This window comes from Schistocerca serialis, chromosome 1, assembly GCF_023864345.2.
Source record: "Schistocerca serialis cubense isolate TAMUIC-IGC-003099 chromosome 1, iqSchSeri2.2, whole genome shotgun sequence".
NCBI lineage: Eukaryota > Metazoa > Arthropoda > Insecta > Orthoptera > Acrididae > Schistocerca > Schistocerca serialis.
This window is the reverse complement of record NC_064638.1, coordinates 873,433,581-873,454,396: the sequence shown is the minus strand read 5'-3', so window position 1 is coordinate 873,454,396 and position 20,816 is coordinate 873,433,581.

The following is a 20,816-nucleotide window of genomic DNA, read 5'->3' as shown; positions in this document are numbered from 1 at the left end:
TATGTTACGGATGAATGTACAATATATCGGTATACCAAAATCCGCAATTTTTTGTTTTCAATGCAACTCAGTATATTAGACGAAACGCTAATCATAGATATCACGATAGAGCGCACCTTTCAAAATTCGTTCTACTACGAGTGTTTCTAATATATTTCATTGACCCGGCAAGTCTGTGACATGACAGGGTCGATTGAGAGTTATGAAACGAGAATCATCAACGGACTCTGAAGTGTCTTCAGAAACTGATTAGCAACGTGAAGAGATTACATTATTGACGCTTCCTCGTTACGATTTGGAATGAAATGTTAGTTTAACCTTACTGTTTGCTGCATGACGCTTTCTTTTATGAAAAAATCAGAAATTATTCTGAAATAAATTCAATAATGTTATGGTATTTGACATAGCATGCCAGTCAAGCTCAATCGGTAGACGTAATGTTGCATAGTGGAAGAAATTAACTGACCTGAAGAGAGATTGATAAAAAACAGAAATCGCTTATTACTTAAAATTTCTATTGTACTTGAGCAGGTAAGTAATAACTGTGGTGAAATATAAATTGGTTCTACAAGACACAATTTCTTTCTTTATAACCTGAGAGTTGACAACTATTTGAGCACTGGAATGACAGTGAGCACGAATGGTAACTGATTGATTATGTTCAATCATTTGTGATTGAAACAGGTGTCCAGCTTTCCGTTCATAGATATTGCCTGCAAAGGATTCAGCAATGTTGCAAGTATGAGGGAGATATCTATGAAGCAAGTTCAGTAGAGGTTACTGATTCGTGAGAAAAGAGTTGAGTAATTTTTCTAATGTTGATTAGTTATATGTGAAAAGCGCAGATATAAAAAAATTGAAATGACAGACAAGAGAGAAAATGAAATACAAGTGAAATTTTAGAAACCAGTCTCTCTCAAAAGTATGTGTGTTTAAAGAGTAATTTTAGGCACTAAACCTGTTCTGTGGCCTCAGGTGTGGTGTATATCTATTGATGGTGAAAGAAAAACACTCACAATCAATACCATAATAAATTATCTTGAATAGGGACTGAGAATGGCTGCTGAGTGACGGGAGTATTTTACCTAGCTTGTTGGTAATACACGACGTTCTTCGCAATTAGCTGTTTTCGTCAATGAACATCCGAGTGGTGTAACGAGATATTTTCCAGTGAGACACTGGGTGTCGGTGGACACATTCCACCATCCGTCTGTTTTTAGATTGACTACACATTCATATTACGTACAATGTACCCACAAAAAGAGAGCAAATATATCTGACGAAGCTTAAGATGGGTACGTACTCGATTTAACATTTACGACATATTAATTGCAACACTTAAATTACACTACACTGCAGTACCGCTCGTCAGTACAGACAGAGGCACACAGCAGAAGATCTCACCTGTGTCGTGGCTAGTCGTACCTGCAAGACTTGCTCTCTTCGGCTGCAGATGTGCTTTAAATACAGCGAGAACCGGATGTCACGGCGATAGTGGATCCCGATAGCCGCGATCCCCCGAGATAAGTTTTCACGTGACGGAGTACATACTGTCAGTAAGTATTTAATCACTATATCGTTTCCTGCCTTTGTGGAATCGGTTTTAAAAATATCGCCACAAAACATGATCGTTGCGACCTGAAACAATCGAGCTGGATTTCGACAACATAGGTCACGACATGGAGCTGCATCTTAGGTTATATGGCTCTTGCTACTTGTGAGAAAGCAGGGGAAGGCTCGAAAGGCCTTCATGTCCAGTGTAGTAAGCGATATTTGCTCCTTCCATAATGCTGCTGTGTGGTAACTTACGTGTGATGATTGGTGTGATGCAGCTCACCACACTAGTTTGTTTCTTCATCTCTACATAACTCTTGCAAACTACATCCACTTCGACCTTCTTTCTGTATCCAAGATTTGGTCTCTCTCTACCCTCAGGGTGTCACATTGCTACCGATTTCCACTTTCAGACACGTTCAGCCATAAGCTCGTTCGTCCTCAATACGACTATAGCTCTTCAGTAATTATCTGATCCACCCTTCTAATCTTCATCATTATTCTGTAGCACATATTTCAGAACCTTCTCTCGCTTTTCGTCTGTGCTTTATATGGTCTACGTTACACTTCAAATACTCTCAGAGAAGATTTCTCAGGACTGAAATTCATGTTGGTTGTTAAAATATATCTCATTTCCACTTAAAACTTCCTAGCTGATAGGCCGTGGTCGATGTATAAAACTCTCTCCTGACGTTTCGTCTCCGACTGCGGGAGACATCCTCCGATTAAAAGCGGCGAAGTTTTAAGTGAAGACAATACCGGCCATGAAAGCCTACATTGTATGATCATATATATATCTCTTTTCAAAGAATTTTTTCTTTCTATTGCCAAACGTTTTTCTTTCTATAGCCAATCTGCATTTCATATCCTCTAACTTCCTCCATCATCTGTTATTTTGCTCCACAAATAGTAAAACACGTTTCCTGCTCTCAGTGTTTCTGTTCCCACTTTAATTCCCTCAGAATCGCCTAAGTTAATCGACTGCATTATATTTCCCGTGAGTTACCATTGTTGATTTTTTTAACCTCTTTTAATACACTGTCCTTACAGTTCGACTGAACTTCCAAATCTTTTACTCTCCCTGACAGAGTTACAATGTCATCGATAAACCTCGAAGTTTTATTTCTTTCACTTGTATTTCATTTCCATTTGCAACTCTCTCCTTTATTATCTTTACTCTTTTCTCATTGCATATACTGAGTAACATAGGGAGGGGATACAGACCTCTCTCACTCCCTTCACACTGCTGCTTGCTTCTGATATCCCTCAACTTTAAGATATGAAGTCTGGTTTACTTCAAGTGTTAGATAAACTCTCTCTATCTGTATTTTATACTTGCTAACTTCAGAATTTCAGAGACTCTATTCCAGTCAACATTATCAAAAGATTTTTCTAGAACCACAAATGCTATAAATCCAAGTTTTTCTTTTTGCAATCGATATTTGCAATAATTCTTTGGGTCATCTAAGGAGTATCTTGTTTACTGAGTGGTTTAGCGATGGGTGATTATCGCAAAGATCCTAGTAATTCTGAGGGAATTTCGTCGATCCTTCTACATATCTTAAAGTTATCCGCTGTCTCAGCGATGCGTCGTGACTGTTTTACTTACGTACAACAAAAAACAAACCGCCTTCACCCTCAAATCATGATTTCTATTTCAGTGCAGGAAGCATTTCGAGCCGTGGGGCTCAACTTCAGGTACTTGATCAGTCTATACCATTTCTCAGACTTACGTTAATATTTGTCCTGCTAAGAATACATAGGTATATTACATAGCAGCACATTTCAAATACTAGTTTTACAGAACTAAGACAAAATTGAAAAATTGTTCTTTCTACAGGTGGTTACACGACTTTGAAATACTGTATGAGTAGACATATTTATGTAGGTATAACGTATTTTACAGACCATGAGATGCTCTTTATTTTTCGACAAATTGCCTCTAAAATTCAGATTCGTCTTATACTCTAAATTAATATGAAACTATTGAGTGTCTGATTCAAAATTTACAGACAGTCTTAAAAATGGCCATATGTTCGATGCCACTGGAAACCATCTCTATCTGACGCGAATGAATTGAACTGGCAGCAGCAGTGCACCGACGCTACGAAAGTAAGTTCCACATAAGCTTGTTAACACTGTGTGCTTCATGCCATCACAAACCCTGAACACTGTCTAGCCTATGATGCGTCATTGTAGTCTGCGGCGCTAGTGAACTTGAAATGAAAGTGATTTGTGTTATAGGTATCAGTACAATATTTTTGTTAGTAGCTAGTTTTGCAACGGAAAAAAATAAAAGGTGTCCATATGATGCGAGCTATAAATTGAAAGTAACAGCATATGCAGAAAAACATGGAAACAGAGCAGCTGAGCGGCATTTCGATCCTCCCCAACAGAAAAAAACCATTCGCGTTTGGTGAGCTAGTAAGGAAGAACTGAAAAAATGAGGAAGACTAAATGTGCAAGTAGAAGACTGAATGCAGAATGGTAAAAACTAGATGATGACGTATGGAAAAGAATTCAAGGACACCGTCAAAATGCATTGTAATTAATACAAAAGCGATTGAAATGCAGCCTCGTAAGCTAGGGCTACAGTGGAACTTTAGACTTGATGGGTGGAGTCGTTTGGTGCTACAGGTTTATGAAGAGTCATGGACTTAGCATGAGAACCAAAACCAAAATATCGCTGAAAATGCAACAAGAGTATGGAGAGAAAATATTATCTTTCCAGGCTTTATTATTCAAGATCGAAAGAAAACCTGAGTGTAATCAAGCCAAATAGCGAATACAGACGAAACTCCTCTGATATTTGATGTGCCGAATAACAGAACTGTTGCCCTGAGCGGTGCTAATATTGTAACATTAAAAACAAGTGGACATGAGAAAATGCACTACACCGTTGTCCTTTCATGTTGTGCTGGCCGTAGTAAACTAAATCCAATGATGATTTTGAAGCGCAAAACAATACCAGAACCTTCTGAAATACAGCCAGGTGTTGCAGTTCACGTACATGACAAGGGGTGAAGGGACGAGGCTGGTAAGAAATTGTGAGTTAACAGGGTCAGTGGATAAAACAGGCGTGGTCCAGTGAGAGAAGACATTATTGTTAGACATTTCAAGAAGTGCCACATAAGTAACGGTCTCGATGGCAGTGTAGACCCTCGTATATATGAAGAAAACAACGATGACGACGAAGACGAAGAAGAAAGTTCAAATGACAGTTTTCAGGTATTTTAAATCTCAGTTCGGTTTTATAAACTACGAATTTGTTTTTTGTATGGTTCTGCAGTTTAATAACAAAAATGTTTAAAATGTTATTTTTGTTCAAATATGCATTTCATGCCGTATTTCCATATTTTAGTCTAGCCCCAGCATGTATGAGAGTTTCATCGCTAGAGAACTGGAATAGTGTCTGAGCTATAGATTATTAGTGTCATTATGCAGTATATCTGTCATCAAATGGTGATCTGAATGTTTTAGTGTAGTCCACTATTGGAACTCTTGTGTGTTGTCATGATCGGTCATGACAAGTGCCATTGTAACTGAAGTGATACAGAAAATTTTGATTGTTAGTTCCACTCTTATGATTAGCAGTTGGGAGATATTGTTGTGTTGGCAGTGTTTGAAACCAACCTGCTGACTCTTATTGGGGTTGAGTGTGAAACTTGACAGTCGAGGTTGTACCCGATTTTGCACATCTGTAAGGTGATAAGTTCATTGAAAATAATGCTTTTAGTAATTTTGCTTAATTTATTTACTTAGGAAAGTTCATGCTGAATTATGAAAAATTTTTGTTGTCAGTTACTATATGAGGTAATGTGGGGTCTTGACTGCTGAAATTTTTATCTTTTGCTTTGCTAGTACTGGTCATTTACTGCTTGTATTTAATATTTATGCTTTTCAGATGTACTGTTCTTTTCTTTGTGTGTCTTTGGGAATCTTTGATTATTTCTTTGGACATGTCTGAATTCATGCTGTTAAACAAACAGATTTGGGGCTTCGCCAACCGGAGATTCTGGAAGGAGGTGTACCTACGAGTGTACCCTGTATTAAGATTTGAAACTTCCACTTTGAATGTAAAGAAAGACAGTGCTGGTAAACTTCTACGTTATTTGATACTGAAACAGCTGAGTAAAACTGAACGTACTCAGACAGTTTTCTCTTTACTTATTCTGATCATTTCTAAACTGACACATAATATTTTAGCGCAACGTAATCTGACTCATAATAATCCCTACAAAAGAATAGCCCTGACTAACAATAACCTATACCCTCCATGAATCACTTACCTCACAAAAGTCTTCGTTACTCGAACTACCTCAATACAGCGAGCGCCAGTGCTGCCAGCTAAATAAAAGATTCTAACTGCTGAAGGCACTAACTATGAAAGATTTTGATAGAGAACAAACAATGTATTTACCTTAATAGTGTTCAAAAGTCATAATATACATATAAATTCTTTACATCTATTTTAACAAGTTTCCTTTTTCTGAAGGACACACGTCCAGATCTTCCGCTCAAAACTTTGGCATCTCTCTCCCCACATCCACCGCTGCTGGCGGCTGACCTTCAACCGCCCAACGCTACGGTCTGTTCACATCCAACATCCCAACACTACACTAGCGAATAATCCAACAATGAGTCCAACCAGCCGCAGACTACACACAGCGCAGTCAGCGATTTTAATACAGAGCGCTACGTGGCGTCACTAACATAAAAACCTAAACAGTCTACTTACAGATTCATTTAGGATGTCGAGAAGATCACGCAAATTAACCAGTGTCAAATGGCACTTTGTTCTATGCAGGAGTTTTAATCAGCGCAGAGTGATTTACTGCGTGTAGCTTACAGATTAACAGTAGCGTAAAAGTAATGGGTTAATTAGCACAATTGGAGAATTTTTCCTGTAATTCAGGAGTCGAATGATGCAGGATAGTCTGCTGGACGCAACAGTGATGTAATCAGTAGATCCCAAGGGTTAGTTTGAAGTGGTACCACATTAATTGTACTAAATCAAACATTACCAGTTATCGTCTTTGGAAAGCGACTGAGATACTCTGTAAACGCACTGCTTTAAAATAATTGATATCACAAAAATTTCACAGGCATACATCTTTATCTTTATACCTAATGAAGGCGCAATAACTGACAACCAGTTTGTTAACTAATACATATTATATAATGTTACACCAGTGTCCCATGTCTTTTCAAACATAACGAACAAAATATTCTACCAAGAACCAACAGAGCTACCAACTAAAACATATTACAAAAAGGAAGGACATAAAGAGATGGGGCCCCTTTATGAATTGAAAACACTTAAGGCTGAGAGTGCCGAATGAAGAAGAATATTAGGTAGGATATTGACAGACTATTAGATAGAATATTCCCTATAACAGGAGAAAGGTACACAATAGATGTCAAATGAGTAGCTTCAATAGCTGTAATAGTGAATGATGAAAATGAACAACTGGGAGATAAGAACAGACAGAAGAGAAATCCTTGGATAACTCAGATCATATTAGTATTGATGAAAGGCGAAAATATCAAAATATAGCAATTAAAGCAGGCAAAAGGAAATATAGACATCTAAAAAATGAGACTGACTGACAACGCAAAATGGCCGAGAAGGAATGGCTAGGATACAAATGCGAGGATATAGAATTATACATAACTGGGGGAAGTATACATAAAAGTGTTCACAGGTATGGGGAAGGTAGATTTCTCTTACAGGAAAATTAAAGAAATATTTGGGCAAAACGGGAGCTATAGGGATATCAAGAGGTCACATAGCAATCCAGTACTAGGCAAAGAAGGGAAGGCTAAATGGCGGTAGAAATATATAGAATTTTGTTTAAAAATGTGCTGCAGAACTAAAAGTGTATACCGTATTTTAAGGACTAGAAGGAGCTACGGATTGTAAGACGCACCATAATTTATAAGCACTTTTTTTTAAATAACATATTTAGCATTTCATGTTCAAAAACGCTAGCCTGCAGGTTGTGCCACTGTACTTTTCCACTAACGTCACCTGTGCAATGTCTTCAGCAGGTTGTAAGCATCGGTCATGGTCTGATATGTGTAATTGAGAGTGCATTATGTAAGAGTCAAATGAAAACAAATGTGGGAAAATTGGTGATGGTCATATGGAGGAACTGAAGCCATAAAACCTTGACTTTTGAGCAACGCAAGAAAATCATTTGGTCAGATGAGTCTTGTTTTACACCGTTCCCTGTAACTTGGTGCGGGTTCGGTGATGACTTTAGCAGGCATATTGTGATGCTGCGTGGTCCCCCGTAATTACTCTGCAAGGTCAATGCACCGTCAAGGATCATGTGGCCAATTTGGCTGATCAGGTCGATCTCTCGATTCAGTCTTTGTTCCCCAGTGGTGATGCTGTGTTCCAAGAAGACAGGACTCGTGTTCACACAGCTCGCGTCACCCAGAACTGATGCTGTCAGTTTACCGGAAGTGCCACTATTTCGCAGGAACAATCGTAAAAGATTCCTTTGAAAAGCATGCAGAATATGTACTTACACATTCCAAGACTATCAGAAGCTGTTTCGAATGCCAACGGTTTTCCTACACCGTATTATACATAACAAAGTACTGTGTTTTAAGTGTTTTCATATTTTTGCACATTTCCTGTAGACTAGAGTATGTATTGGTTCCAAATCAATGTTTCAGAATATCAAATGAAGAAAGATTAATCTGGAGGCAAAACTTCAGTATTCAACACAGACTTTCACACATCACTTCTAACAACAAGTTCAGTCCTTAGTTTCCGAGTTGAAAGAGTAAAAAACATTCCAGTGCAAAATTAAATTGATATGCACTCCACAATAGCGTAAAATGCCATATAACATCAACAGACCCTTCAAAACGCTAATCCTCCCATCAAAACTTACAACTTTCAGTCGGAGTGATCATAGAACATCGTCCTGTTAATCGTCTGTATGTGTGAGTTTTTGTGGTTTATGGGTGCTCAATGGCTAGGTTATCACCACCTGTACAAATATTAGGAGGGACGAATGTGATCAAAGTGGTATAAAATGAAAAAGAACAAGTCTTACACAAACACACAGACTATCTCGCAGCCTCCCTCACTGCCAGCTAGACAATCACACCAGTTCGCATCATCTAAGATAGTGTAAAGTTGAGCATATGGTCTGAACTGGCGAATAAGAAACACGTAACATAAGAGAAAACCTGAAGTAATTACACAGGAAATTGTGACTAGCTGATACTTGACAAAACACATGGACGGTCTAGCCATACATTTCCGACCACCTTTGTTCAATTGTCAGTTAAAATAGAGCGCAAAACACGTCACAAAATAATCTGCTGCCCTCTTGTCTGAGCACAGTCTATGAGTATCTGGCGCACCGTGACCTGTTTGCCACAAGCACCACACAAAGGAGAGTCCTCTCGCCGGAGCAGGAAGCCATGCATCATAGGCCTGTGTCCTGTGCGAAGACTTGTGGGAGAGACCTCATCCTGCCTGTATGGCTGGAAGGGGGTACGACACGACAGCGTTGTTGACATTATTAGGCGCAGCTTATTTTTTGTAAATTACAGCTACTCTTCTTCCCATTGACACACAATTCTGTAACTCAACAGTAATATGGCAGCGTGTGGGGGTGGCCACACTGATCTATCTGAGAATCACCACACGCTTCCTTGGCTGTTACATCCGCCATTTATTTACCTTAATACCTACGTGCATTGACACCCAGAAGAGAGGAAAGACATCTCCTACCCCAACCTTCATAGCTGGAGAAGGCGTCCTGGATATCCTGGATTGCTGTATGTGCTGAATTGTAGAGAGTGAAGGACACCCAAAGTTTCGGAACGCCGGCCCCTGGTGGCCGAGCGGTTCTAGGCGCTTCATTCTGGAACTGCGCGACCGCTACGGTCGCAGGTTCGAATCTTGCCTCGGTCATAGATGTGTGTGATATCCTTAAGATAGTTAGGTTTAAGTAGTTCTAAGTTCTAGGGGACTGATGACCTGAGATGTTAAGTCCCATAGTGCTCAGAGCCATTTGAACCATTTGAAGTTTCGGAACAGCCGAGGAAATTACAGTCACAACACGTCTCATCTGCTCCACTGCCCTCAAGATCCCGTATAATTCGAAGTGGAATATGAGGTAACTGGATCTCGAGGAAAGTAACAAAGGAGCAAACGGAGTCCCCTTGTTTACACCTACGCCTGAATACAGCTATACACTTGTGATGCTCATTTGAAAAGTCATAAAATATTGTATGAAAAACACTTGCAGCTAGTAAATTAGTCCTGCATAGCTCTACATCTAAAATTACTCTGTGCCTCCGCAGTAAGTAAGGTAGGAGTCGATGAAAAGTGGCTCAAGTACATCTTCCACTGCATCCTGAATGACCTTGCTATTCGTGGACGATTGAAGAAATAGCTTTCCATAGCTAGACAGGCAACAGTGAGGAATTTTTATGCTTGATGCACAATGAGGAGCTGCCGCCGGACAGTGTGTGGCGGTTCCCCAGTCTCAGCACAGGGACCGTCTAATGGTGCTCGTCCTCTAGACACCCGTGGCCAGCCTAATCCCGTCATGGTGGACAGCATCAATGATCTTCAGGTAAGAAGGACTCGCCGATATGTATACCATGCGCCCACAGTGAGTCCATCTGTGATGTCATGAAAGTCCTACAAATTTGGAGTAGGCATATCCTGTGTGCTCCGCTAGAACTGTGGCTGTGTCAGTTCAACACATTCAGTGCTTTCTGGGCCCTAGCCTTCAGGTTCCTTAGGCGTGGTAACAAAGACAGTTTGGAAGCCCGAAAACCTCACGAAATCTTTAAAATATAAAATGTTTTCTTTCATATTCAAATCTAACAAATTAAAAATACAACGGTAAATGCTATAATTAAGAATACCTGCCTTTGCAGCCCACTCCTCCAGCCTCTTCACAGTAAGCTGCAACTCCCGAGTCGCTGTTGCAGTTGTAGAGGAGGAGCAGAAAATTGCAATATTGTCCACAAATAAGGAACACTGTACAGGACTCTTTACTGTAGGTATTTCGCTGTTTTTGGCTACGGAAGAGAGCCATCACTTAAATCACTTTCATACAGAGCTCCACTCTCGTGTTCATAACTATTCGACAGCATGTCACCAACTCGCTGCCAAAAAAGCGTATAGATAAGAAGAACAGAGGGAATATGACGAGATCGCCACGAAAGGCACATTGGAAGAGTCTTCCTAAAATACTGTGTCCTGACATAGTCTCATACACCTTACTGATGTCAAGGAATATATCTATACAATGCTGTTTACATAGGAAAGCTTGCTGGATCGCCTCTTCTAGCGGGATTAGGTTGATGGTAGTGTATCAACATTTCCTGAATCCACAGTAATAGCGACTAAGGAGATGTCGGCCTCTAACATCCATACCAGACGATGACTCACCATTCGCTCCATGCCCTTTCTTACATAGATCGTTAATTCGACCTTCCAATAACTATTGGGACATGTCTGGTGTTTGATTGGTAAGAAACGAGATGTCAAAGTTACCATCCTCCAAAATTTGGGAAATTGTCTTGTCTGATATATCATATTAAAACAGTGAAGCAGGACTTATAAACTCTTCAAGCTGTTCGACTTCCCTAACATTACATGTCCACAAAAACATCCATTTGTACTTTGAATTCCATGTAAACTTGTAAAGGCAAACGTATATGAATCCGCTGTATCTTTCGCCTACATCTGACCATCTATTAATTCTGCACCACCTAAGTTCCTTTTGCGCTAAAAGCACAAGAAAACAACTAATTCCATTTAAAAAATGAATAAAAGTGTGAAAATACACCATTGCAAGCTTATCCAACTTCAGTATCACTACAGACAAGCCCTTGTTTCTGAAGATGTCTCTAACACCTGCTGTTGACATGTCAGCACACACAATAAAATTAATTTCTCACTACAACGCATTAAATAACCAGCCTGAAGTTGGGTGATTCAATATGCAGTTCATGTCACTCCTGAAGCACTTTAAATTATCCCCAAAAGACAGAAGGAAGGAGCGACATCAGCTTGGTTCAGACTGCTGCGCTTTGACACGAGCAACAATCGAACATTAATGAATAGCTGCGAGGTCTACATCTCAAATGGATGCACTTCACAAGCAGTTACTGGTGCTGACGGTAAACTAGGAGACCCACAACAGGCGAAGTAAAGAAGGAGAATCAATGGGTGGCCCACGGGCGTGGAGGCAACACGATTGTCAGGTGTGCTGGAACCACAGACGTTTTGGCTGCAGTTAGGCCACCAAGTTCAAGTTCCCATGCACATTCTCAAACTGCCTCAGCAGCCTGCAGTAGGCGCGGCAGGCCGCACTGTTCCACAAACGCGCCAAATCATAAATGAAGGATCTATCGTACGCAGACCCGAAAGCCTAATATGAACTGCCCTTACATCTACTGAAGAAGAAGGAGTATATAGAGGGTCTATACAAGGGCGATGTACTTGAGGACAATATTATGGAAATGGAAGGGGATGTAGATGAAGATGAAATGGGGGATATGATACTGCGTGAAGAGTTTGAAAGAGCACTGAAAGACCTAAGTCGAAACAAGGCCCCCGGAGTAGACAACATTCCATTGGAACTACTGACGGCCTTGGGAGAGCCAGTCCTGACAAAACTCTACCATCTGGTGAGCAAGATGTATGAAACAGGCGAAATACCCTCAGACTTCAAGAAGAATATAATAATTCCTATCTCAAAGAAAGCAGGTGTTGACAGATGTGAAAATTACCCAGCTATCAGTTTAATAAGCCACAGCTGCAAAATACTAACACGAATTCTTTACAGACGAATGGAAAAACTAGTAGAAGCCAACCTCGGGGAAGATCAGTTTGGACTCCGTAGAAACACTGGAACACGTGAGGCAATACTGACCTTACGACTTATCTTAGAAGAAAGATTAAGGAAAGGCAAACCTACATTTCTAGCATTTGTAGACTTAGAGAAAGCTTTTGACAATGTTGACTGGAATAATCTCTTTCAAATTCTAAAGATGGCAGGGGTAAAATACAGGGAGCGAAAGGCTATTTACAATTTGTACAGAAACCAGATGGCAGTCATAAGAGTCGAGGGACATGAAAGGGAAGCAGTGGTTGGGAAGGGAGTAAGACAGGGTTGTAGCCTCTCCCCGATGTTGTTCAATCTGTATATCGAGCAAGCAGTAAAGGAAACAAAAGAAAAATTCGGAGTAGGTATTAAAATTCATGGAGGAGAAATAAAAACTTTGAGGTTCGCCGATGACATTGTAATTCTGTCAGAGTCAACAAAGGACTTGGAAGAGCAGTTGAATGGAATGGACAGTGTCTTGAAATGAGGATATAAGATGAACATCAACAAAAGCAAAACAAGGATAATGGAATGTAGTCTAATTAAGTTGGGTGATGCTGAGGGAATTAGATTAGGAAATGAGACACTTAAAGTAGTAAAGGAGTTTTGCTATTTGGGGAGCAAAATAACTGATGGTGGTTGAAGTAGAGAGGATATAAAATGTAGACTGGCAATGGCAAGGAAAGCGTTTCTGAAGAAGGGAAATTTGTTAACATCGAGTATAGATTTAAGTGTCAGGAAGTCATTTCTGAAAGTATTTGTATGGACTGTAGCTATGTATGGAAGTGAAACAACGACGATAAATAGTTTGGACAAGAAGAGAATAGAAGCTTTCGAAATGTGGTGCTACAGAAGAATGCTGAAGATTAGATGGGTAGATCACGTATCTAATGAGGAAGTATTGAATGGGATTGGGGAGAAGAGAAGTTTGTGGCACAACTTGACCAGAAGAAGGGATCGTTTGGTAGGACATGTTCTGATTCATCAAAGGATCACCAATTTAGTATTGGAGGGCAGCGTGGAGGGTAAAAATCGTAGAGGGAGACCAAGAGATGAATACACTAAGCAGATTCAGAAGGATGTAGGTTGCAGTAGGTACTGGGAGATGAAAAAGCTTGGACAGGATATAGTAGCATGGAGAGCTGCATCAAACCAGTCTCAGGACTGAAGACCACAACAACAACAACAACAACAACAAGATTCCTAGGAATCGTTCATTTCTACTGCCGATACAGCAGAGATACAGGCACCACCGGAAGCAGCACTGACAGGTCACAACGCCAGAGGCCAGCAGCCCCTTCCGTGGACGCCAGAGATGCAACATGTCTTTGAAAAGGTAAAAACCAGCTATCAAAAAGCACTTCTCTTGTCTCATCTAGTCTGTAATGTATCATTAGCAGCAATAGTAGATTCTAGCCAGTATACTACCTAGCTTTCCATCAACAATTTGAGAAATGTTGGAAACCTCCAGGTTTTGTCCTCCTGCAAAAAGACAGAAACACAAACGGATTGAAGCGCACACAACCAAGCGCTGCTGTCCGTCCCCGAAAGAATGAAGCACTTCTGTGTTTAAGTAAAAGCAGTTGTTGTTGTCGTGTTCATCAGTCCAGAGATTGGTTGCCATTGCCATTGCTAGTCTACATTTTATCACCTCTCTACTTCGACCATCATCAGTTATTTTGCTTCCCAAATAGCAAAACTCATCTACTACTTTAAGTGTCTCATTTCATAATCTAATTCCCTCAGCATCAACCGACTTAATTCGACTACATTCCGTTATCCTCGTTTTGCTTTCGTTGATGTCGATCTTATATCCTCCCTTCAAGACACTGTCCATTCCGTTCAACTGCTCTTCCAGGTCCTTTGTTATATCTGACAGGATTACAATGTCGTCGGCAAACCTCAAAGTTTTTATTTCTTCTCCATGGATTTTAATTCCTACTTCAAATTGTTATTTTGTTTCCTTTACTGCTTGCTCAATATACAGATTGAATAGCATCGGAGATAGGCTTCAACCCTGTCTCAGTCCCTTCTCAACCATTGCATCCCTGTCTTGCTCCTCGAGTCTTATAACTGCCATCTGGTTTGTGTACAAATTGTAAATAGCCTTTCGCTCCCTGTATTTGATCCCCCGCTGCCTTCAGAATTTGAAAGAGAATATTCCAGTTAACATTGTCAAAAGCATTCTCTAAGTTTACAGGTGCCAGAAACGTAGATTTGCCTTTCATTACTCTATCTTCTAAGATAAGTCGTACGGTCAGTATTGCATCACGTGTTCCAGCATTCCTAGGGAATCCAAACTGATCTTCACCGAGATCGGCTTTGCCAGTTTTTCCATTCGTCTGTAAAGAATTCGTGTTAGTATTTTGCAGCCGTGACTTAAACTGATAGTTCGGTAATTTTCACTTCTGCCAACACTTGCTTTCTTTGGGTTTGTAATTATTATATTCTTCTTGAATTCTGAGAGTATTTCGCCTGTCTCACACACCTCGCTCTTCAGGTGGTAGAGTTTTGTCAGGACTGGCTCTCCCAAGGCTATTAGTAGTTCTAAGGGAATGATGTCTACTCCTGGTGGCCTATTTCAATTTAGGTCTTTCAGTGCTCAGTCAGACTCTTCACGCAGTACTATATCTCCCATTTCATCTTCATGTACGTCCTCTTCCATTTCCATAGTATTGCCCTCAAGTACATCACCCTTGTATAGACCCTCTATATACTCCTTCCACCTTTCTGCCTTCCCTTCTTTGCTTAGAACTGGTTTTCGATCTGAGCTCTTGATATTCATACAGGTGTTCTCTTTTCTCCAAAGGGCTCTCTGATTTTCCTGTAGGCAGTATCTATCTTACCCCGTAGTGATATATGCCTCTAAATCCTTACATTTGTCCTCTAGCCACCCCTGCTTAACCATTTTGCACTTCCTGTCGATCTCATTTTTGAGATGTTTGTATTCCTTTTTGCCTGCTTCATTCACTGCATTTTTATATATTCTCCTTTCATCAATTAAATTCAGTATCTCTTCTGTTACACAAGGGTTTCTACAAACCCTTCCTTCTTTACTTACTTGATCCTCTGCTGCCTTCACTATTTCATCTCTCAAAGCTACCTATTCTTCTTCTAACGTATTTCTTTCCCATATACTTGTCAATCGTTCCCTAATGCTCTCTCTGAAACTCTCTACAACCTCTGTAAAAGCCAGATAATGCGAAATCTGTACTGACCATAAACCAGTTACGTTTTATTTTAAGACGCTCAAAGAGCTTTCGAATCTAGTCTTAACGATCCCTGTGTGAATGGTACATAAGGGATTGTAGTACATTCCTAGAGTCATCATTTATAGCCAGTTCTTGAAACTTTAAAGAAGGCTTCGAACAAGCCTGTGACAATTCTTGGTCTCCCTCTCGTATACGTTCAATATCAGCTGTTAGTCCTGTTTCGTACGGGTCCCGCACATTTGAGGGACATTCTAGGACTGATCGCACCATTCATTTGTGAGTAGTCTCCTTTGTAGACTGATTGCACTTCCCCAGTATTCTACTAATAAACCGAAGTCTCTCACTCTCACCTGCTTTACTCATGACGGAGCCCAAGCGATCATTCCGTTTCACATCCCTACAGAGTGTTACACCCATGTATTTGTATGAACTTTCTGACTCCAGTTGTGACTCATTGCTATTACAGTTGTAGGATACCACGTTTTTTTTCTTTTTCTTAAGTGCACAATTTTACACTTCTGAACATTTAAAGCAATTTGCCAATCTTTGCACAACTTTGAAATCTTATCAAGATCTGACTGAATATTTGTGCAGCATCTTTCAGACAGCACTACATTCTAGAAAACATGCGTTATCTGCAAAAAGTCAGAGGGTACTAATATATTGCCCAAGGTCATTGATATAAAATGTGAACAGCAAGGGCCCCAACAAAGTTTCCTGATGAACTCCTACACCTGAAGAAGACTATTTTTCCGAGATAACATGCTCCAGCTTCCCGGCCAAAAATCCTCAATGCAGACACAAGTTCGCTTGATAGCCTCATGATCATACTTTTGACAATAAGCGTAGTTGTGGTACGGAGTCGGATGTTTTACGGAAATCAAGAAATTCTGCATCTACCAGATTGCCTTCGCCAAAAGCAAGTATTTCAAGTGAGAAACGTTACAGTTCGGATTCATATGATGATAATTTTGAAATCCATACTGGTTGGCATGGAGGTTGTCAGTCTGCTCGAGATACATTATTATGTTTGGGCTCAGAATGTATTCTAAGATTTTACAACAAATTGTAGTCAAGGATACTCGACGGTAGTTTTGTGGATCAGTTCCATTGACCTTCTTGTACATTTGTGTGTCCTATGCTTTCTTGCAACCACTGGGCACAGTTTTATATAGAGGGATGTACAATAGATCATAGTTACAGTAAGGACTAATTCAGCCAAAAATTCCGTATAGACTCTGGTAGGGACTCCGCTGAGCTCTGAAGCTTTGTTCAGTTTTAATGATTTCAGCTGTTTCTCAACACCACCTTTCCACTGATACCAGTATTAAACTGGGTCAGTTCTTCTGTGTTTTCACTACCTAATAGAATATTTGAAAAAGGAGTTAAGCATTTCATCGTTTACTCACTTCGTATGTGAGTGACTGGACACTCACTGTGGTGCCATTAATAGCCTTTACATACAACCAGAATTTCTTTGGGTTTATTGAAAGATCGTTTGACAATATCCTGCTACGGTAGTCACTGAAGGATTCACACATTATTCTCTTGACAGCCAAATGCGTTTCAATTAGCCTCTCTCTACCTCTAGTCCTATGCTTTGTTTCGCACCTATTATGGTACAGTAGCCACTGTTTCTTTATGAGTTTCTTTACAGTGACTTTATCCCACGGAGGGTCCATCCTATAACTGTTCTACTGAGTACGTATCCATCCAGTGCAAGGCCAACTAATCTTTAAAACTTGAGTCACAGTTCCCCTACATGCTAGACAACTACAGGAGTATTTAAAAAGGAATTCACCAGTCTTCCAGCTTACACAAATGCAGTTCATAGATACCAAATCCCTTATTTTGTGCGATATGTCTCGAATCAACGATAAGATTTGTGTCTGGTATTCTATGTAAAGCAGTATTTGACCGCCTTAACAATTTTTTCCTTCCCAGCACAAAAGTCACCATTAAACTAAGGACAGAGAAATTTGTGGCCCAGCATTAAAAAAGACTGTCGCCAGTGGTCCAGAACATGTGTATTATGTCAACAGTGCACAGTTGTCAGACATAAATCAAGCCAGTGTGAGAATTTCCTGAAATAACAATCCGTTTCTCACCTGTATACGTAGATTTTGGGGCCAATTTACGCCATCTGAGGTGTATCCCTATGTATTTACGGCTATTGGTAGATGCATTCGCTGGGCTAACGTGCCGTCAACCAGTGACATCTCAGCGGAAACAACAGCAGAACTTTTTTAATGACTTGGATTTCCCAATTCGGCTGTCCTGCTCATGTCACTGCGGGTCGTGTGCGGATAGTTATTACAAGTGTATATATTGTTCTGCGATCTACCTACCATGCATTGCCGATGTTATGTTTTCCCTTTGTTTCCCTTTCGACAGTTCCTTGTTTACTTTCGCTTGTCACGGTGTATTTATGCACTCGCCACAATTAAATGTTTATTTTATTACATGCGTATTACTGAATTATTACTGTCAGTGTTACGGAAGAATCCTATAAATCTTTATTTAGAACGCTGGTAATATGCCTGTAGTTTGAGTCACATTCATCAGACGTACGGTATAAGATAAATCGCGAGAAGTGATTTGAAGTGTTGTTGATAATTACATTTAGTTACAGAAAAAGTTAACGGCAGACTAGGATTCTTTAGAAAAATTCAGGAAAGATTTAGGAATCTGCTAGGCAAAGCGCTTCAAGAACCATCGTTTGACTCTTTGTTCTTGGAGTGTGTTGTAGATATATAGTAGAACTAATTATCGATTTTAAGTAAACATTAATAAGATGAAAATACTATAAAAATAGAATGATGCATATAATTGTAACACATAAGAGAATCATTGAAGCGTTATGAAAGTTCCACACAGGTGTTCAGTGGAAGCCTTGGAGAAGAAAAATCGTTCCTCTCGTCATATGTTGCAAGATGTCGTTCAAGAGTTCGATCAAGATCATAATCGATGTTGACATCAACATAATAACCTTCGGATAGACGCCAAAAGACTACGATAAGAAACGCTTTTACAATTACAGAGATAAATAAACCAAACATATCTTTCACTTCCTCCGCACTTTACACCAGACTGAATGTACTGGACAGCTGCTTGCGTATCACTGGCACAAATATAACAGCACAGATAACTCAAGTATTAAATTTGTTACTTGCGATTAGTCTTTAATGTTGCTCAAACATAATGAAAAACTACATTATAGTCCAGAAACTCACAAAAAACTAGGTTATTACGAAATGAAGATGTTTCCAAGTTATTTCAGCCCAATTCTCAAGGTGTGTTATCGATGATGTTTAGTGCAATACCGAAAGTAACTCTTATGAGTGTGTAATCTCACATCCTTGTTAACCAAAGGTTTATGATGAGGGCATTTTGTTTCGAATCTATAATTCACTGTCGTTTCCTGTGGGATATAATTTGTGAATGTTGTATGCCACTTAAGTCGTCTTCTTGCAAGCGGATTCAAACCGAAACTGATCAGTCGTGGAAATAATGTTATTTAGTCGTATTTGCGAAGAATGCGATCATTTAAAGAATACATTACATTTGTGGTACTAATGATAATTGTACTAAATCAAGAAAGAGCAGGGTGTAAAGCCCAGAGTATATTTCCCGTGGTTTCACCGAACTGCTTATGGCGAATTTAGGGATAATCCCTTTGAAAATCACACAGTTGTTTCCCTTCTTCTATCACTGTTCAATATGAGCTTCTGCGCTTGTGCTCTGTTTCTGATGATCTCGTCCTCCAGATTAGCACTTGCAGCCTATGTCATCATTTATTTGTGCATGTATTCCAATCTCAGTCTTCCTCTACAGTTTTAACCCTCTGCAGCTCCCTCTAGTACCGTGGAAGTCATTCCCTGATGTCTTAACAGATGTTCTCCCATCCTCCCCTTCTTCTTGTCAGTGTTTTTCATGTATTCCTTTCCTCGCCGATTCTCTCGAGAAGTTACTTATACCTTACCTTATGAGTCCACCTTCCTCAAATTAAGGCCTACGTTTCATACTAGTAGACTTCCCTTGCCCAGTAATGCCTTTTTTGTCATTAATAGTCCACTTTTTATTTCCCCCTTACTCCATCTGCGGAATTCCTTAACTTCATCTACTTCGTGATCACCAATCCTGATGTTCAATTTGTCGTAGTTCTCATCTCTGGTACTTCTCATTAATTTCGTCTTTCTTCGATTTACTCTCAGTCCATATTATTTAATCACTAGACTGTCATTTCCATGCAACAGATAATGTAATTCTTCGCCACTTTCTCTGAGGACAGCAACATCATCAGCGAATCTTATCACTGATATCCTTTCACCTTGAATGTTTATTCGACTATGAAATCTTTCTTTTATTTCCGTCATGGCTTCTTCGATAGCTTCTTCCAGGTCGACAAATCCTACGAACGTGTCTTGATTTTTCCTAGTCTTGCTTCCAATATCAACTGTAGGGTCACAAATGCCTCTATGGTGCCCTTACCTTTCCTAAAGCCATGCTGATCGTCATCTAACACATCTTCAGTTTTGTTTTCCATTGCTCTGTGTATTTTTCTTGTCAGCAACTTGCATGCATGACCTGTTAAGCTGATTGTGCAATAATTCTCAAACTTGTTGGCTCTTGCAATCTTCGGAATAGTGTGGATGATATTTTTTCGAAACTCATATGTTATATGGCCAGACTCAAACATTCAACACACTAATGTGAATAGTCATTTTGTTGCAATTTCCTCCAAAGATTTAAGAAATTCTGATGGAATGTTATCTATCCTTTTGCTTTATTCGATCTTGATCCATAAAAAACCCTTTTCATATCTCATTCTAATACTGGAGCCCACATCTTTTCTATATCTTCTCGGGTTTCTTCTTCTGTCAGTTCATTAGACAAGTCTTCACTGTCATAGAAGTCTTCAATGTACTTTTGTACCTATCGGCTGTCTCTCCTGCATTTAACAGTGAAATTCCGATTACACTCATAATGTTACCACCCTTGTTACTACTTTCACCGAAGGTAGTTGAAATCTGGTTTCGGAGGACAGAGAGGATCAGGTTGGAGAAAGGGGCCAAGGTCAATTACTGTTAGTTATACAAGAACACACACAACTTTATTCCTCAAACCAATGCACAGTTTTCTCTTTAAAACAACAAAGATCAATTCACGGCTG